The sequence below is a fragment of the Ovis aries genome, chromosome 2 (assembly GCF_016772045.2).
Source record: "Ovis aries strain OAR_USU_Benz2616 breed Rambouillet chromosome 2, ARS-UI_Ramb_v3.0, whole genome shotgun sequence".
NCBI lineage: Eukaryota > Metazoa > Chordata > Mammalia > Artiodactyla > Bovidae > Ovis > Ovis aries.
The window spans coordinates 136,108,129-136,128,131 of NC_056055.1; the positions used below are offsets into that span (position 1 = coordinate 136,108,129).

The window sequence follows — 20,003 nt, forward strand, 5'->3', positions numbered from 1 at the left end:
ATCTCCATATGCTGACCTTAGCGCCTCCAGATCCATGAGACAATTTGTTTTAAGAGAAATTGACAGCATTGAACCAAAATCTGCTGTCTTTAGATCTAAATCTGACATATACCCCAATTCCCACAGGCTTAAATGCCAACTGGTATAGAACAGCATTCTGTTCACTCACTCACTGAAGCACGCTTGCATTTATGAAGTCTCTACCATGTATTGGCCTTGTGCTGGGTGCCAGGGAACAAAAACACAGCAAGGACCCAGACACAAGCACATAAAGATGGAAGTGCAATAACCCTGCACCATTTGATTAAGATGAAAGTACTGATGCTGTAAGGTTAAAGCATCTGCCTGGAATGCAGGAGACCCAGGTTCAATCCCTGGGTCAGAAAGATCCCCTGGAGAAGGAAATGGCAACCCACTCCAGTACTCTTGTCTGGAGAATCCCATGGAGGGAGGAGCTTGCTAGGCTACAGTTCATGGGGTTGCAAAGAGTCAGACACGACTGAGTGACTTTACTTCGCTGCCTGTGTGCTGGAACAGTAAGGCATGCTTCACTGAGGGGCTGGGTCTTAGGGCTAGGCTCTGCGCCGAGTCAAACCTCAAGGGGGTGAGATGAACCTGAGAGGTGCTGAGGTTAAACTGTGCAGGATGCCACACACCATGAGTATATCCTGGGGCTGGTAAATTCTAGTGAGTTGTCAGACATCATGGTCATTTACGAACTGGAGGAGGAGATGACATGGGGACTATGGAAGGAAGGGATGAAGAGCCAGGAGAGGGGGTAGAGTTTGATCCTGTGCCCCCGGGAAGACATTAAACTTCAAATTGTGTTACCAAGAGCAGATGTTGGTGTGAGTTGTGTGCATGTGCAGTCATGTCTGACACTTTGTGACCCCATGGACTGTAGCCCACCAGGCTCTTCTGTCCAGGGGATTTTTCAGGCAAGAATGCTAGAGTGGGTTGCCATTTCTTACTCCAGGGGTTGCTGTGAGTTAAATTGATTCAAATGCAAAACTCACCGATTCTTTAGGTGTAATAAACTCTCTAAGCTTTGGGAAAACTGGAGGTTTTTACAATCTATTGGTTTCAGTACTCCATTGGTGTAGTAATCTTACCTAAGAAATATGTAATATGAAGGCTATTTTTACTCTCATAAAACTTGAGGTTGAAATGGATGAGGGAAGACAACACAGGGAATATTTTTGTAGAACTAGTAGTAAATTCAAGTTATCCCACAGCTGGGTCCATTCATTGGCCTGACTCCAAAAAGTTATAAAGGGAATGTGAGCAAAGGCAGCTTCTGCTCCTCAGAGTTCATCAAAATCCAAATCTTTTACAATTCCTTTTATGTTGGCCCTAAAATGTTACTTTACTGAAATAATCTTCCCCTGGATAGCAGAGAATGTCTCACAAACTACAGATTGATTGATCCACTTGACATTCCTGCTTCCCGAAAGCTAATGTTGGCCCCCCTTTTTCTAAAATGTGGATCTGGTGTGTGATTTATGGGTAGGAGTGATTTAAGGCTCAATTACCCTCTTTTTAACAACTCCTGTAGTGCCTCTTACTCTGAATTGTCTAGCATTTCCCATTTGGTTCCCTGTGCTCCAAATAATTCTCCTCTCCATCTTCACGTACTGATTTCTTCCTCGACTTTAAGACTCACCTTGGAAGAAAATGAACATTTATTGATGCTTCATATATACCAGACTCTGCACCAGCCCTTGACATTGGTTATCTATGTAAAATGTTCAACAGCTCTCTGAAGAAAAGATTATTTTTGACCCCCCACCCAAACTCATTTTTCATTTTACAATGAAGAAAGCAAGGCTCAGAGAAACTAAGGAAATTGCTCACTGTCCCATATGGTGGGTGGGGGTGGGGTGGGGGGGAGTGAGTCTGGGTGACTTTGGGGAGCTCCATGGTTTCACCTCCTCTGAGAAAAGCCCTCAATACCCAGGCATGGAGGAGTTATTCCTTGGGGGGTTTTGCAGCTGGAATTGGGGACAGGGAGCTAATCTCTTCCCTGGTGGTTATACTGGGGATGAGGAAGAGCTCATGGATGCACTCTAAGAACAGAGCCAGCCTGGGGGAAATAATGCTGACTCACCATGGGAGGGAGAGGAGAGCACTGGGGGCTTTGAGGCCCTGGGTCCGGCCCCGTCCGACACCCAGTGGCCTCCCTGCCCCTCCCAGCCTTCCAAATGTTGTTCAGTTGCTTACTCGTGTCCAACTCTTTGTAGCCCCACGGACTGCAGCACAGCAGGCTTCCCTGTCCTTCGCTATTACCCGGAGCTTGCTCAAACTCGTGTCCATTGAATCCGTGATGCCATCCAACCATCTCATCCTCTGTGGTCTCCTTCCCCTCCTGCCTTCAATCTTTCCCAGCATCAGGGTCTTTTCCAATGAGTTGGCTCTTCGCATCAGGTGGCCAAAATATTAGAGCTTCAGCTTCAGCATAAGTTTGCCTTTTTTGCTCAAGCTAGTTTGAGTTTCTATCGTTTTCAATCAAGTGTCCTAATTTTCCTGGTGAGCAGCACAGAGGTTCCAGAACACATGCCTTTTCCATCGGCTGTAGGACAGGAATGAAGGTGGTCCTCCCAGGCCTTCGCGGGCTCAGTCTCACCAATACCCTGTAAGTGACGTCATCTGGCCACACCCACCTCAAGGTCTTCTTTTTACATTTGGGGAAACAAGGAAGAAAGGTAGAGTCTGATGATAGCAACCTGCGCTCCGTGCTATGACCGCAGCAAGTACTGTGCTTGCTCCATGTGAGTTACCTGAGTGCCCAGACCAGGTCTTTTATTTGTTTAAATTAAAAAAAATTATTTAGCTATTTTTGGCTGTGCTGCCTTCATTGCTGTGCAGAATACACTCTAGTTATGGTGTGTGGGCTTCTCCTTGCAGTGACTTCCCTTGTTGAGAAGCACCAGCTCTAGGGTGCAGGGGTGTCAGGAGCTGTAGCACGTGGGCTCAGGAGTTGTGGCTCTTGGGTTCTAGAGCACAGGCTCAGGAGTTGTGGGGGCGTAGTTTCTCCAAGGCCTAGTTCCCGGATCTCCTGCACTGGCAAGAGGATTCTTTACCACTGAACCGCCAGGGAAGCCCTGCTCCTTTTTATGGGAGGCTCATTGCTTCCTAAGGTTGCGTTAGTTTCTGCGGTACTGCGAAGTGAATCAGCCTTGTGTATACAAATATCCCCACTTCCTCGGATTTCTTTCCCATTCAGGTTTCTACATAGCATTGAGTTCCCTGTGCTGTACAGTGGATTCTCTTCAGTTATCTATTTTATTCTTAGTAGCATATATATCGGAGAAGGCAATGGCACCCCACTCCAGTGCTCTTGCCTGGAAAATCCCATGGACGGAGGAGCCTGGTCGGCTGCAGTCCGTGGGGTCGCTGAGGGTTGGACACGACTGAGTGACTTCACTTTCACTTTTCACTTTCATGCATTGGAGAAGGAAATGGCAACCCACTCCAGTGTTCTTGCCTGGAGAATCCCAGGGACAGGGGAGCCTGGCGGGCTGCCGTCTGTGGGGTCGCACAGAGTCAGACACGAGTGAAGCGACTTAGCAGCCCCAAGCTCCCAATCCATCACACCCTCTCCTTTCCCCCTTGGTACGCATACCTATGTTTTCTATGTTTGTGTTTCTATTACAGACCAGGAATTTTGAATTATTGTATCTGATAATGTGTATGTGCGTACTTCAGTCACGTCAGACTGTTCATGACACTGTGGCCCATAGCCCACCAGGCTTCTCTGTCCACGGGCTTCTCCAGGCAAGAATACTGGAGTGGGTTGCCATGCCCTCCTCCAGGGGATCTTCCCAACCCAGGGATCAAACCCACATCTCTTAGGTCTCCTGCATTGGCAGGTGGGTTCTTTACCACTGGCACCACCTGGGAAGCCCATATCCGATAACAGAACATCTTAACTGTAAACACATTTCATAATGTGACTTTGAAACTGAATCTAAACGAAGTCTTGTAAGAAAATCTGGAATTAAACTACCTTTGAGTTAACAACCAGGCAAGCAAACAAATATCCAGGCTCACGGTGTATGCACAAGGCTACATTTACTTGACAGAGAAAGAAAATACCATCATTGGAAAGGAGGGGAAAAACAAGAAAGGTAGAAGGGAGAAGGAGCCAGCCCAGTGCGCTGCCCTGAACCGTTGCCTGCCTGAGGGTTCTAAAGCCTGAGAAACACAGCATACAAGTCAGGGGTTCCTCCCTGGAAGGAGCGCTTGCTCTATTTTGATTTTCAGCAGCAGAGAAACATGCATTCAACAAACAGGCTCAGTGTTTGACGGTGAGACTGGAGAGACCTCAAAAGGCTGGACGTTCTCGGTCACTGCCCTTGACCACCCTTGGCTCTGGGCTCCTCCCTGGTAACGTGAAGATAGTCACAGACGCTCCCTTGTAGCTCTGTACTGTGCTGTGCTGTGCTAAGTCGCTTCAGTCGTGTCTGACTCTTTGTGACCCCATGGACTATAACCTGCCAGGCTCTTCTGTCCATGGGATTCTCCAGGCAAGAATACTGGAGCGGGTTGCCAGCAGCTCTGAGGTGCGGTCATTCAGAGAGCAGGAAGAGGGAAGAGCAGCACAGGCTGTTTCATAATGGAATCTCACTAGACATCAGCTTAGACAAGGCATCTCTTCTAGAAAAGGCAGAGGAGACTGGGTTGGCATTGGTGCTTTTCTGCTGAGTGGTGGCTGATAGAGGAGATGCAGGCATGGGAGCCAGAGGCAGTGTGACTCCTATTATTTTCTATGACTGATTTTTCTTTGTCATCTGCTTCTAATTAAAAAGAAAAAAAAGTTCTTCCTATCCCCACCCCTGGCCCTTTATAAGGAGTAAAAATCAAATCTAAAAATAACAGGAGGGGGGAGGCTTAACTGGCAGACAAGGAAACCCTGGAAAATCAGAAGTGGCGTGTGGAGGAGTTTGAGCTGGTACTGTGTGCCAGGAATTGCCTGTGTTGGAACAGATGATACGATAAGTGAGGTCATCCCTGTGACCTCCCTAGTGAAAAGCAGCTAATTCCTTCTTTGGAAGAGGATAGAGGAGTGCAGACAGAGAAGGCAATGGCACCCCACTCCAGTGCTCTTCCCTGGAGAATCCCATGGACAGAGGAGCCTGGTGGGCTGCAGTCCATGGGGTCGCTAAGAGTCGGATACGACTGAGCGACTTCACTTTCACTTTTCACTTTCATGCACTGGAGAAGGAAATGACAACCCACTCCAGTGTTCTTGCCTGGAGAATCCCAGGGACGGAGGAGCCTGGTGGGCTGCCGTCTATGGGGTCGCACAGAGCTGGACACGAGGGAAGTGACTTAGCAGCAGCAGCAGAGTGCAGAATTACAGATGCTCGCTTATGAACTAAAGGAGAACTAGCCTCTCCTCCGTGTACCGAGGCAGGTCTTTGGCTGCTTTGTAGAGAAGTGGGCTGTGAATTGAATTCAGTGAGGAGCGTGGGGGCCAGCTGAGGACAGGATCGTTTCCCCCAGGGAGAAGGTGTCTGGGCATGAGCTACCCAGGAGGAGGGTCCTGCCAGAGACTTCTAGTTGCGTAGGGATTCCCAGCAACTGTCTTTCCAGGTGGCCCATAAGTGTGTTTAATACAAAATGTTTGTGAAGAGCAGCAGAGGTGTGCTGAGGTGGACTGGAGGAAGGTGGTGATTCTCCAGGTAGAAGTTACCTCCTGAAGGTGTCCGTGCAACTAAATGTATGTCTTTCCCTGGGCTGGCAAAATAGAGATTCCTGGAGAAGGTGCAGAATGCTTATCGGGGCAATACCTGGTGCAGGTGGCTGAGAATCAATGCCAGCTAAAGTCACTGGATTCATCAGGATGCTGTAGAAACGAACAACGCCGAAGCTTAGCAGTCTAACACAGCAACCTGTTGCGTGTTCCCCTCCATCGGCAGGAGGCCCTGCAAACACGGCCACTTAGAAGCTCATGGGAATGGAGCTGCCACCATCAGGCCACTGGTCAGGTATAATCACAAGGCCATGCCCAGCTGCGAGGGGTAAGCCTTGGGAAGTCATCTGTGTGCTCCAATCAAGGAACAGTGAGGCTCCCACAGGGAGGAAACACTGATCACTGAGTGTTTTGAATGGTGACAGATTAAAGGACTGTTTAGCAGGATTCTCGACAATATAGAGAGATAGAAGATGGGTAAGGATTAGAATGTGTACTTACAAATACAATACAGTATTTCAGAAGTTCCTTGACAGACGTCAAACTGGTCATTTGGCAGGTGCGATGAATTCGTTGTGTTTGTGTGGTAAAGGGGCAGGATTTTGGGCTGGAATAATTCCTATGGTACTGTTTTGGTGAATACTCCTGGGAACTCACGTAGTTAATTTGAGGGGATAAGTGTTGTTTTCTTTTTTTACATATATATTAATATATGTATATTTGTTGAAATATGTTGATTTATAATGTAGAGTGCTTCTTTGTGTGTATGTGTGAATGCTTATTCAGAATATGAAGAGTAACAAAGACTTAGTTTTATGAAGAACATATTTTAATTATTTTGGGTTAATATTAATTGTATGAGGCTTCCCTGGTGGCTCAGATGGTGAAGAATCTGCCTGCAATGCAGGAGACCCAGGTTCCATCCCTGGGTCGGGAAGATCCCCTGGAGAAGGGAACGGCTGCCCACTCCAGTATTCTTGCCTGGAGAATCCCATGGACAGAAGCTACAGTCCATGGCATTGCAAAGAGTTGGACATGACTGAGCTGGACACTTCACTACTCACATTGATTGTATATCCATATGACATGACATGCTGAGGACTTCTAGTTCCCTCCTTCCCCAAAAAAGAAGCAAAGCGGACTTTCCTGCTAGTTCGGTGGTTAAGACTCTGCTCTTCCAATGTAGGAGGCACTGGTTCAATCCCTGGTTGGGCAACTAAGATCCCACATGCTGTGCAGTCCAGCAAAAAAAAAAAAAAAAAAAAGAAGAAGAAGAAGAAGCAAAGGAGGACCTTAAATGTAAGAACAGAGATGAAAGCTTCAACTAAATAACTCTCCAAAGAAATCAAGTATTCTGTGTGCAATTGAGATCGTGTGAGTGTGCACAGTGGAACAAAGCATATAAGCATGTCTCATTTACAGTTGTATATGTCTAGCTAGAAGACTTGGCCAGTATTCCAAATATTACAGTAATTTCAATGTAGCTTACGTTATCCTTGGATAAAAAATAAAGTGGTGATTGAGATATTCTACCATTTGGTTATTTATTTATTTATTTTTTTTTGCAGGTTATAAAGCTAATATTCTATGCCACATCACACCATTCTGATGTGATGACGCACTGATGACACCTGCTGAATTTAGACTCAGTCTTTTCTAAAAAGTTAACCTTTTAGCAAGTGTTTGCCATTTTATGTTACTGAATGAACCCATTTACTGCTTTTTTTACAACTAGAAAAGTCCTCTGGAACAGTCAGTTAAAGCTGATAACAAGCATGATTGCTTATTTCATCATATGATTTTATATTTTAACTACAATTTGTTTTCAACACACATTTGTCGAGTGGATCCTTCAAGCCAGCCTTACACACAGCTTATGTCTAAGATTAAAAAAAAAGATCTAGAAGACTTGAAACAATGAACTTAGAATGAAGAGGGAAAGACTTCAAGAAAAATGCAAGTATTTCAGAGCTTCAGAACAGCCTTTCCCACAAGGAAACCAAGTACATTCTAAAGGAGGTCCGGTTGCCACCTTCTTATAGCATCCAAGTGTCTCCTGACATGGTCCCATCACTGTGACTGAGGTCTGAGCGTTACGTCCTCTTTCCTCCCATCGTTGGCCATACTGAGCATCTTTCCTCTGCCCTGAGTAGAGGCTGGTCTGAGATGACTCTCAGCCCAGCTTTCTAAGAAGCAAGAAAGACTGTCAAGGAGTTGATGGTCTAGAAAGGAGGGGCCACTAACATTGGTGTATTTTAAGGTTAGTATCAAAGAATAAAATATAAAAAAACAGAAAAGTTCTCAACCTTTCTCACATCATGGCAAAACCCACAGTGTTCAAGTCACATAACGGGGGGGTAGGAGTGGGGGGCGGGGTGTGCTGTGAAATGTGGCCACACTGAACAGTGCTCTGGAGGAAGATACTACCCTGAAGTCTCACAGGGCAAAATGATAATTAGGAATTTAGGATGTTTCCATGGGGAGGGGTATAGAAACCCTGTTCAGTTATAGTCTCAACTGTATATATAAGAAAACAGGTTCAAAGTCTTCTCTCTAAGAGCTGGTGGACAGGCTCTGAAGGCTCTGCTGTGATGGGGGTCAGGATGGTGGAATCTCTGTTTCAGCTCTGCCCCTAACTAGCTGTGTAACTCTGGCTATAGGTTGTTTTGCATCATCTGTGAAATTATCAAGTTGATGATTTTACAGGATCCTAGTGCTGAAACTGCACAAAATTAGCTAAATGTTCTCCACAGGGCTGTGTATAAATGTGAATTTTTAAAGGGGGACAACAGATTTGACATGTCAAGTGGCCTTGGCATGTTCCTTGTTGATTTTCATAAAGGTTCAATCAAGAGGTCTCCAACTGCCAAGAATATGCAACAGAGAAGGGACAGTGTCATCAATTTTCCTAATGGTGTTGGAAAACCTGGACAGTCACTTGGAGGAGAATGAAATTGGACCCCAGATTACACCACTCACAAAAATTAACTCCAGAATGGATTAAGGATTTAAATGTAAGAACTGAAATTGTAAAACTCCTAGAAGAAAATGTAAAGGAAAAGCTCCCTGACGTCAGTCTTGGCAAGGAAGTTTTTGGATGTGATCCCCAAAACACAAGCAACAAAAGCACAAATCAACAAGTGGGACTACATCAAACTAAAAAGCTTCTGCACAGTGAAAGAAACAATCTGAAAGAAACAAAGCTGAAAAGGCAACCTATGGAATGGGAGAAAAGGACTGATGCTGAAACTGAAGCTCCAGTACTTTGGCCACGTGATGCAAAGAACTGACCCATTGGAAAAGACCCTGATGCTGGGAAAGATTGAAAGCAGGAGGAGAAGGGGACGATAGAGGATGAGATGGCTGGATGGCATCACCGACTTGGTGGACATGAGTTTGAGCAAGCTCAGGGAGTTGGTGAAAGACAGGGAAGCCTGGCATGCTGCAGTCCATGGGGTCACAAAGAGTTGGACACAACTGAGCAACTGAATTGAACTGATATATCTGAGAAGGGCTTCATATCCAAAACATATAAGAAACTCATACAACTGAAGAGCAAAACAAACAGAACCCAACAAAACACAAACAACCCGAAGGGCAGAGGACTCGAATAGACATTTTTAATATATTTTTCTAAATAAGACATACAGATGGCTAACAAGTACATGAAAATGTGCTCAATATCACTAATCATCAGGGAAATGCAAATCAAAAACACAGTATCACCTCACACCTGTCATGATGGCTATCATCAAAAGTCTACAAATAACGAATCTTGGCAACAACGTGGAGAAGAGAACCCTGAGAGACTGTTGGCTGGAATGTAAACTGGTGCAGCCACTATGAAAGTAGGGAATTTCCTCAAAAAATTAAAAATTGAATTACCCTATGATCCAGCAGTTTTACTTCTGGGTATTTATCTGAAGGAGATGAAATCACTATCTTGAAGAGATATCTGCACTTACAATACCCAAGACATGAAGACAACATAAGTTTCCAATGACAGATGAAAGGATAAACAAAATGTGATATATATATATATATATATATATGTATATATATATGTATATATGCATATATCACACTAAAAAAACCTGATTATAGCTCCTGTTTAATTTCTTATAAAGAATTCAGGAAGCAACTGGGATTTTGAAGAATCTAATAATCACTAGACTACTATCTAAAAAGAGGCATCATTAATAGAGATTCTATGTTAATGAAGGTGATAGAGGGTCTGATAACAAGGCTTTCACTGTGGAAGGCAACTAAAACATTCTAGTTTATAAAGAGATGTTCTCAGCGAGAACAACCTTCAGAAATCTACTTGAAATGAACCAACAATTGTGGTGGAATGTGTTATGTGCACACAATTCTTTCTTCCCTCCCTGTTTACCGCGGGGACTTCCCCCACAGACCAGCGTCTGCTGACTCTGCAGCGGGCCATCTCTTGATATGTGGACATCCTCTCAGGACTCTAACTCCTTGAAGGCTGACTCTGAGTCCAATACACCTTCCTCATGTCTGTCAATGAGCAAACTCTCAGAATGCACGTATCTATATAAACTGGAAGTGGTAGTCACTCAGTCGTGTCCTACTCTTTACTACCCTGGACTGTAGCCCTCCAGGCTCCTCTGTCCATCGGATTTCCCAGGCAAGAATACTGGAGTGGGTTGCCATTTCCTTCTCCAGGGGATCTTCCTGACCCTGGGATTGAACCTGAGACTTCAGTGTCTCCTCCTTTGGTAGGGGGATTCTTTACCACCGCACCCCCTGAGAAGCCCCACACTAATACTATACTGTACATTTGAAAGTTGCTGTGAGAGGAGTGGTTTAAGGGTCTCACCATAGCAACAAAAGCAAGATGGTGATTAGATGAGGTGAAGGATGTATTAACTAACCTTCTTGCGGTAAGCACTTCACACTATATACACCTATCTATTCATCACATTGTATATAAGATTGAACCCAGGCCTCCTGCATTGCAGGTGGATTCTTTACCAGCTGAGCCACAAGGAAGCCCAGGAATACTGGATTGGGTGGCCTATCCCTTCTCCAGTGGGTCTTCCCAACCCAGGAATCAAACAAGGTTCTCCTGCTTTGCAGGCAGATTCTTTACAAACTGAGCTATCAGGGAACCTCACCTTAAACTTACAAAACATGATACATCAATTATATCTCAATCAAGTGGGGGTAGAAAAGAGGTCTCCAGCTGCCGATCAAGCCTGGCCACATAGTCCCCTGCACAGGTCCTCTCCTGGCCCCACTGGTGGCCCTCGAGGCAGAGGAGGGCTCTTTTCAGCTGTGACTGAAGAAGTCAAACACCAAGCACCATTAACTAAAGGTTCATTCTGAGAGAGTGAGGCTGGGCCCCAGGCGGTGCCAGGCAGTATGCCCTGGTGCTGACCTGGTTTCCCGATTCAATCCAGCTCCGCATGCCTATCTCAATGTGCTGGATCTTCACTGTTTGTGCTCAGGGTGATGTATTAGCTCGCATCGTTTGGTGCCAGCCAACTGTTGACGTTTGGTGAGGACTTAGTAATCTGATAGTTTGGGTCATCCTTTTAAGTGGGGGAGTGGGAAACACCTAACTACCTTTTCCAACTAAAAGTAAAAACTGCTTGCTCCCTGAACGTCTGAAGTGAAAGCATGACATGTTCTCCCTTGAGTGCTCACACCGGGCTCTGCGCCTCCAGACTCTTCAGTTTGGCTTGCTCTGCCTGCAATTGTCCCTATTTCAGAGATGCCAACTTTGTCTTCCAGTTACTCAGGCCCAAAGCCCTGGCGTCATCTCACATCCAGCTGGCCAGGAGATCCTTCTGGCTCCACATTCACTCAGTATCCAGAATCCAGCCTCTTTCCACCACCACTGCCACCTAGCTCCATGTCCCCAGCATCTCTTGTCTGCACCCTTTCAGGAACCTCTCAACCATCCTCCCTGCTTCTGCTCCACCTTCACACAGCAGCCAGAGGAATGCTGTCACAACCCAGGAAAGACCTCATCACGCCTCTGCTCAAGCCCTTTGACGCGCCATCTCGCTCCTGGTAAAAGCGAGAAGTCTAACTGTGCTCTAGGAGGCCCAACAGGACTGGCTCTGTGCTGAGTCTCTAGCCAACGCTCCTACTGCTCTTGTTCATCCTCTCCAGCCATACGAGGCTCCTTGTTCCCTAAGTGAGCCAGCCACACGCCTGCCCCGGGGCCCTGGCACTGGCTGCCTATCGTGTCTGCAAGGCTGTTCCCACCATAACCGTCTAGCTTGCTCCCTCACCTTCTTTGGTTCTTGACTTTACTGTCATCTTCTCAGGGAGGCGCACCTGGCTGACACTATCTAAAATTGCAACCACCCACTGATACTGTCTGTACCCTTTCCCGCTTTACATTTCTCCATCGTACTGATACTATGTAGCAACTATATTTTTACTTATTTGCTTTATTTTCTTTCCGCATGAGAATGGAAGCTTCTTGGAGGCAGGCATTTTTGCCTGTTTTGTTTGCTGTGGTTTCCCCAGCAGCTAGGAGAGTGCCCAACACTTGGAGGTGCTCAGTTATGATCGGGTGATGCTGGGAACACTGCCCAAAGCCACTGGATAGGAGACAGGAATGATCTGCCCAAGGCTGCACCTTCAGACCAGCTTTTTTCTTTCTCCTTGCAAAGAACATTTATGAAGTCATCCACGTTCTCTTTCATCTGAACATTGACATCACAACTTTGTATTGCATCACTGATGTAGGTTTGAGCACTGCTGGTTCACCTGAGGTTTGTCTTGAGAAACACGATAATGAGACTGTTGACCCCAAGTGACTTTGAGGCTTGAACAGCTGCTTTGGGGCTGCAGAAGCAGTGTTTCTCACCTGCTAAGGCACACACGAATCAAGCTGGGCAACTTGTTAAAAATGCAGATTCTGACTCAGTACATTTGAATGGAGGCCACAGTCCACCTTTCTAACAAACTTCCAGTGCTGCTGCTGAATTGGGGCAGCATCAAAAACAGCTAGTTTTTTAAATGTCCATCCATAGAGGAATGGATAAAGAAGATGTGGTACATATATACAATGGAATATTAGTCAGCCATTAAAAAGAGTGAAATAATGTCATTTGCAGCAACATGGATGGAACTAGAAATCATCATACTGAGTGAAGTAAGTCAGACAGAGAAGGAGAAATATCGTGCATGCTCAGTCGCTTCAGTCATGTCTGACTCTCTGCGACCCCATGAACTGTAGTCCATGAGGCTCCTCTATCCATGGGGATTCTCCAGGCAAGAATGCCGGAGGGGACTGCCATGCCCTCCTCCAGGGGATCTTCCGAACCCAGGGATTGAACTTGCGTCTCCTGCACTGCAGGTGAATGCTTTACCGCTGAAGCCCAGAAGTATCGTAGGACATCCCTTTATGTGGAATCTAAAAAGAAATGATACAAATGAACTTAGAAAACCGAAAGAAACTCACAGACTTAGAGAATGGATTTATGGTTGCCTGGTAGAAGGATGGGGGGAAAGGATAGTTAGGAAGTTTGGGACGGACATGTACATACTGCTATATTTAAAATGGATAACCAACAAGGACCTACTGAATGGCACATGGAACTCTGCTTAATGTTACATGGCAGCCTGGATGGGAGGGGAATTTGGGGGAGAATGGATGCATGTACATGTGTGGCAAAGTCCCTTCGCTGTTCACCTGAAACCACCACAGCACTGTTAACTGGGCTATACCCCAGTCCAAAATAAAAAGCGCAACATCAAACATGAGGTCTAGACCATTCTCTCCATGGGCATCGGGGCTTACGTCAGAGGGTGGGCCCCCACAAGCATTGTCTGTGTTGGACTTCTGGATCAGCATTTTAAAAGGCTAGTGCTCTGGGGCTGGGTCTTCTTAAAGGCCCCCAGGGCTTCCTGACTTTAGAAGCTGCACTTGATCTGGGAAAGCCCACTCTTGCTCAGGTTAGAAACCGGAGGCAACCCTTCTCCAGCCTTGCAGAGCCCTGGGGCCCTTCCAGGAAATCCTGAGAACATGTTTCCCCACCATCACCCTCTGCCAACTTTTTCACACAAACCAAGCTAGGCGTTTCAGAGAAAATATAGGCTGTTAAGTCTCAACAACAGCAGCTTCCTTTCTGTCCCCCAAACTCCAAATTAGTTAACCATCCTCACTTTCTCTTCCACCTCAAGGGAAGAGGCATCCGTTGTCCAGGCTGGGCTTCCATCTCTGCCTCCTGGCCCTCTACCCGAGTCTTGCCCCGGCACGAGGCAGTAGAGCAGACGGGGTGGGGGTCCCTGGCATCAGACAGCTGGGATTGTACAGGCTAGACGACCTCACCCAGGTTACTCAGTAGCTCTAAGCCTCACCTGACTCACCTGTAAAATGGGGATGAGGATGGTGTCTACTTGATGGGGTTGTGGAGATGAAAGGGTTAACACAGCTAATCATCTAGAACAAGGTCTAGCAGATCAGCTCTCACTTTGTGCAACCATCTCTCCCCACGTGTCTCCAGTCTTAGAGGGGAAAAACAATGAGAATGACCGAATGCTGCCGCTGTTACCTTGAAACTGGTGAGATTCTTTACAATGAGAGGCTCTTGGGTCTTTTCTTGGCAGGGGTCCTCAGGGTCACTGGTAGGTGTTGGCCCATGATGCCTGATCCAGCCCATCCTGTCTTTTAAACCAAGTTGACCCATCAGGACCATCCCTATCCTGGGCTCTTCAGCCCTGTCCACACAGCAGTTGTTCTGAAACGTCGTTTTCTTTACAAACCTTGCTCTGGGCTTATTACTCCATCCCTGCATCTGCCTGACCTTCTTGCCTTTGTTTTATATTTTGGCCTCCATGCTAGTCCCTTAACCTTGATGATACAGTTCGGCTTTTCTAGCTTTGACCCAGGGATACCCAAACAACACTTATTCCCTGGCTTTCTGGCTCTTTGACTCCTAGGCTTTCTGGGTTCCCTCGCCCACTGAGTCCTGGTCTACACTGACCTTATGCCAATGTCAAGTGGAAAGGTCATCTTCTCTTGGCTCTGTGTCCTCAGGGAAGATTGGGTAGGAGTTCGTGATAATAGAAATGATGTTGACATATTTGTTGAATGCTTACTATTGTCTTGAGTGGTTTAAGTGGATTGTGCCATTTAAAGTGCAATCTGAAAAGTTTTATCTTCATTTTGGAGGTGAGGCTCAGTGAGTTTGACCACACACAGAGCGACAGAATATGCCACCTCCAAGTATACCAATTTGGCGTAAGGATACTCTTGAGCTGAAGGCAATCAGAATCAACAGATACAGGAAGAGTTCCTGCCCTTCTTTTATGTGCCTAAAAGGAGAGCATAGATTTTCCTCTGTGAAGGTACCTGCCCCACCACCAGGAGGGGAAGAGCAAGATGGGGAGCTAACACCCAGATAAACTTGCAGAAATAAAACTAAAAGTAAAGTAAAATAAAAATAAAATAACTTATCTTCCATTAGTTTCCCTATATATCCTGGTCACTTCCCCATGATTAATCCTCCCTTGAAGTTCAACCCCCTTTCCCATGTTAAAATGGAATAAAAACCTTTGAGTCTGATCACTTTTTTTGAGTTTCACTTCTTTTCTGTGGACTCCTATGCATGTCGACACTAACAAAAGTTCTGTGCTCTTTCTCTTGTTAATCTGTCTTGTTTCAGTTTAATTCACAGGCCCCTAGTTCATGATCCTAAGAGAGTAAAAGAAAAGGTTTTCCTCCTCAACGTGATAAATGTAATTCAGTTTTTCAGTTCAGTTCAGTCGTTCAGTAATGTCCGACTCTTTGTGACCCCATGAATCACAGCACGCCAGGCCTCCCTGTCCATCACCAACTCCCAGAGTTCACTCAGACTCATGTCCATCGAGTCAGTGATGCCATCCAGCCATCTCATCCTCCGTCGTCCCCTCTTCCTCCTGCCCCCAATCCCTCCCAGCATCAGAGTCTTTTCCAATGAGTCAACTCTTCGCATGAGGGGGCCAAAGTACTGGAGTTTCAGCTTTAGCATCATTCCTTCCAAAGAAATCCCAGGGCTGATCTCTTTCAGAATGGACTGGTTGGATCTCCTTACAGTCCAAGAGACTCTCAAGAGTCTTCTCCAACACCACAGTTCAAAAGCATCAATTCTTTGGCGCTCAGCCTTCTTCACAGTCCAACTCTCACATCCATACATGACCACTGGAAAACCATAGCCTTGACTAGATGGACCTTAGTCGGCAAAGTGATGTCTCTGCTTTTGAATATACTATCTAGGTTGGTCATAACTTTCCTTCCAAGGAGTAAGTGTCTTTTAATTTCATGGCTGCAATCACCATCTACAGTGATTATGGAGCCCCAAAAATAAAGTCTGACACTGTTTCCCCTGTTTCCCCATCTATTTCCAATGAACTGATGGAACCGGATGCCATGATCTTCGTTTTCTGAATGTTGAGCTTTAAGCCAACCTTTTCACTCTCCACTTTCACTTTCATCAAGAGGCTTTTTAGTTCCTCTTCACTTTCTGCCATAAGGGTGATGTCATCTGCATATCTGAGGTTATTGATATTTCTCCCAGCAATCTTGATTCCAGCTTGTGTTTCTTCCAGTCCAGCGTTTCTCATGATGTACTCTGCATAGACGTTAAATAAGCAGGGTGGCAATATACAGCCTTGACGTACTCCTTTTCCTATTTGGAACCAGTCTGTTGTTCCATGTCCAGTTCTAACTGGTGCTTCCTGACCTGCATACAGATTTCTCAAGAGGCAGGTCAGGTGGTCTGGTATTCCCATCTCTCTCAGAATTTTCCACAGTTTATTGTGATCCACACAGTCAAAGGCTTTGGCATAGTCAATAAAGCAGAATGTTCCAGATGATTTTCTGGAACTCTCTTGCTTTTTCCATGATCCAGCAGATGTTGGCAATTTGATCTCTGGTTCCTCTGCCTTTTCTAAAACCAGCTTGAACATCAGGGAGTTCACGGTTCACGTATTGCTGAAGTCTGGCTTGGAGAATTTTGAGCATTACTTTACTAGCATGTGAGATGAGTGCAATTGTGTGGTAGTTTGAGCATTCTTTGGCATTGCCTTTCTTTGGGATTGGAATGAAAACTGACCTTTTCCAGTCCTATGGCCACTGCTCAGTTTTCCAAATTGCTGGCATATTGAGTGCAGCACTTTCATAGCATCATCTTTCAGGATTTGAAATAGCTCCACTGGAATTCCATCACCTCCACTGGCTTTGTTCGTAGTGATGCTTTCTAAGGCCCACTTGACTTCACATTCCAGGATGTCTGGCTCTCGATGAGTGATCACACCATTGTGATTATCTGGGTTGTGAAGATCTTTTTGTACAGTTCTTCTGTGTATTCTTGCCACCTCTTCTTAATAGCTTCTGCTTCTGTTAGGTCCAAACCATTTCTGTCCTTTATCAAGCCCATCTTTGCATGAAATGTTCCCTTGGTATCTCTAATTTTCTCGAAGAGATCTCTAGTCTTTCCTATTCTGTTGTTTTCCTCTATTTCTTTGCATTGATCACTGAAGAAGGCTTTCTTATCTCTTCTTGCTAGTCTTTGGAACTCTGCATTCAGATGCTTATATCTTTCCTTTTCTCCTTTGTTTTTTTGCCTCTCTTCTTTTCACAGCTATTTGTAAGGCCTCCCCAGACAGCCATTTTGCTTTTTTGCATTTCTTTTCCATGGCAATGGTCTTGATCCCTGTCTCCTGTACAATGTCATGAACCTCATTCCATAGTTCATCAGGCACTCTATCTATCAGATGTAGGCCCTTAAATCTATTTCTCACTTCCACTGTATAATCATAAGGAATTTGATTGAGGTCATACCTGAATGGTCTAGCAGTCTTCCCTACTTTCTTCAATTTAAGTCTGAATTTCGTAATAAGGAACAGTATAAAAAGGCAAAATAATAGGATACCAAAAGAGGAACTCCCCAGGTCAGTAGGTGCCCAACACGCTACTGGAGATCAATGGAGAAATAAGTCCAGAAAGAATCAAGGGATGGAGCCAAAGCAAAAACAATACCCAGCTGTGGATGTGACTGGTGATAGAAGCAAGGTCCGATGCTGTAAAGAGCAATATTGCATAGGAACCTGGAATGTGAGGTCCATGAATCAAGGCAAATTGGAAGTGGTCAAACAAGAGATGGCAAGAGTGAACGTCGACATTCTAGGAATCAGCGAACTAAAATGGACTGGAATGGGTGAATTTAACTCAGATGACCATTATATCTACTACTGCGGGCAGGAATCCCTCAGAAGAAATGGAGTAGCCATCATGGTCAACAAAAGAGTCCGAAATGCAGGACTTGGATGCAATCTCAAAAATGACAGAATGATCTCTGTTCGTCTCCAAGGCAAACCATTCAATATCACAGTAATCCAAGTCTATGCCCCAACCAGTAACGCTGAAGATGCTGAAGTTGAATGATTCTATGAAGACCTACAAGACCTTTTAGAACTAACACCCCAAAAGATGTCCTTTTCATTATAGGGGACTGGAATGCAAAAGTAGGAAGTCAAGAAACACCTGGAGTAACAGGCAAATTTGGCCTTGGAATGCGGAATGAAGCAGGGCAAAGACTAATAGAGTTTTGCCAAGAAAATGCACTAGTCACAGCAAACACCCTCTTCCAACAACACAAGAGAAGACTCTACACGTGGACATTACCAGATGGTTAACACTGAAATCAGATTGATTATATTCTTTGCAGCCAAAGATGGAGAAGCTCTATACAGTCAGCAAAAACAAGACCAGGAGCTGACTGTGGCTCAGATCATGAACTCCTTATTGCCAAATTCAGACTTAAATTGAAGAAAGTAGGGAAAACCACTAGACCATTCAGGTATGACCTAAATCAAATTCAGTTCTTGGGCCCTGGGAAGAACTTCTTTTTCTTCAGTAGTACCTGTCTTCTCTCTCCTTTGCCTCTGTCTTAATGCTGACCCTCACCAGCTCATTCAACTATTAATGCAGGAGCTTCCCACAGGGTCAGTGTCTCTGTGCTCAGCCTCATCTCCCTCGATCCACACTCCACACTGCTACCAGCAACCTTCCTATAAAGCAGGTCCCAGTGTGCCTAACTTCGTGTGCAGCCCTTTAGCGGCTCTTCCTGCCAACAGGAGAAAGTCCTCATATCTGCCCCACTCTTACCCAGACTTCCTTTCTTGGAACATCCTGGGCTCCTTTGGCATGTGCTTTCTGCCCTGTCCAGTCAGATTTTTTTCCCCCTCAAACTTGGCCTTCTGCATAGATGGCCTACTGAACTTGCCTTTTCAGGCTCATTGTAGACAGCGCCTCCTCTGTTCAGCATCTCGCAGGGTGAGTTATCCACTTCCTCCCCTCTGCCCATCTGCTCTCCTCCCAGCGCCCTTGCCACGTGGCCTGTTAATGATCTGTTTACACACCTGTCTCCCCTCCGCAGCCCCAGCCTTTGTCCTCCCTGAGGACAAACACTGCCCTGTACTCATTCTGTGTCCCTGATGCCCAGCCCAGAGGGCAGTGATGAGAGCCTGACAGCTAGCTTTCCTCTCAATGGTAAAGTAACTGGCTCTTTGATGTGTTCCAATTATGCTATGTTATTTTCCGTTAGAATTATATTTTAGAACCGGAAAGCACCTTAAAGTTTATCTACCCCGAGGCTGTCATTCTAAAAGCCAAAGCAGTCACCTGCCTGCAGTAATGACCCCCAGCTCTCTGGTTCCGAGTCCTGTGTGTCAGTGGTTATGGTGTCCCAACACTATGCAGAAAAGACACCTTTATATTAGCTCCTAGTATTGCTTGGTTATGTCTGTGTGCTGAAGGACACAGCCATTTCCACTAATAAAAGGTGTTTATAGTGTTTTCATTTAGTGTCTTGGGCACTGCTGACATAGCTGAATTAGAACAATTCTAGAGCATTTATTTTAATGTGGAAAGATTATTAATGGTACTCTAAAAATATTAATGTAGCCTAGTGTAAATGAGACAATGCCTCAGTGTTTTATTTTATTTCCAAAAAGACCTACTTGAGTAAAAGATCCTCAAGAGAATGCTAGAAATGGAAAAAAAAAAAAAAAGGCCAGCTTATGTCATTATAGAATTATTCCTTTAATTGAAGAAATGCTAAAAATGAACTATATCAATTTATTTCTTCAGATTTAAGAATAACTTACAAATAAAAACTGTATATATTTAAGATATACAACATGATGTTTTTATACATATATACACATTGTGAAATGATTACCACAATCAAGCTAATGAACATATCCGTCACCTCACATAGTTACCATCTTTGTGTGTGTGATGAGAGCATTTAAGATCTAATCTCTCAGCACATTTCAA

General features: G+C 45.2%; 1 pseudogene; it reads left to right on the forward strand.

Moving 5' to 3' along the window:
* Positions 1–18,517, forward strand: part of LOC132659129 (craniofacial development protein 2-like) — a 29,278-nt pseudogene extending 10,761 nt beyond the window's left edge.
* The last annotated feature ends 1,486 nt before the right edge of the window (positions 18,518–20,003 follow it).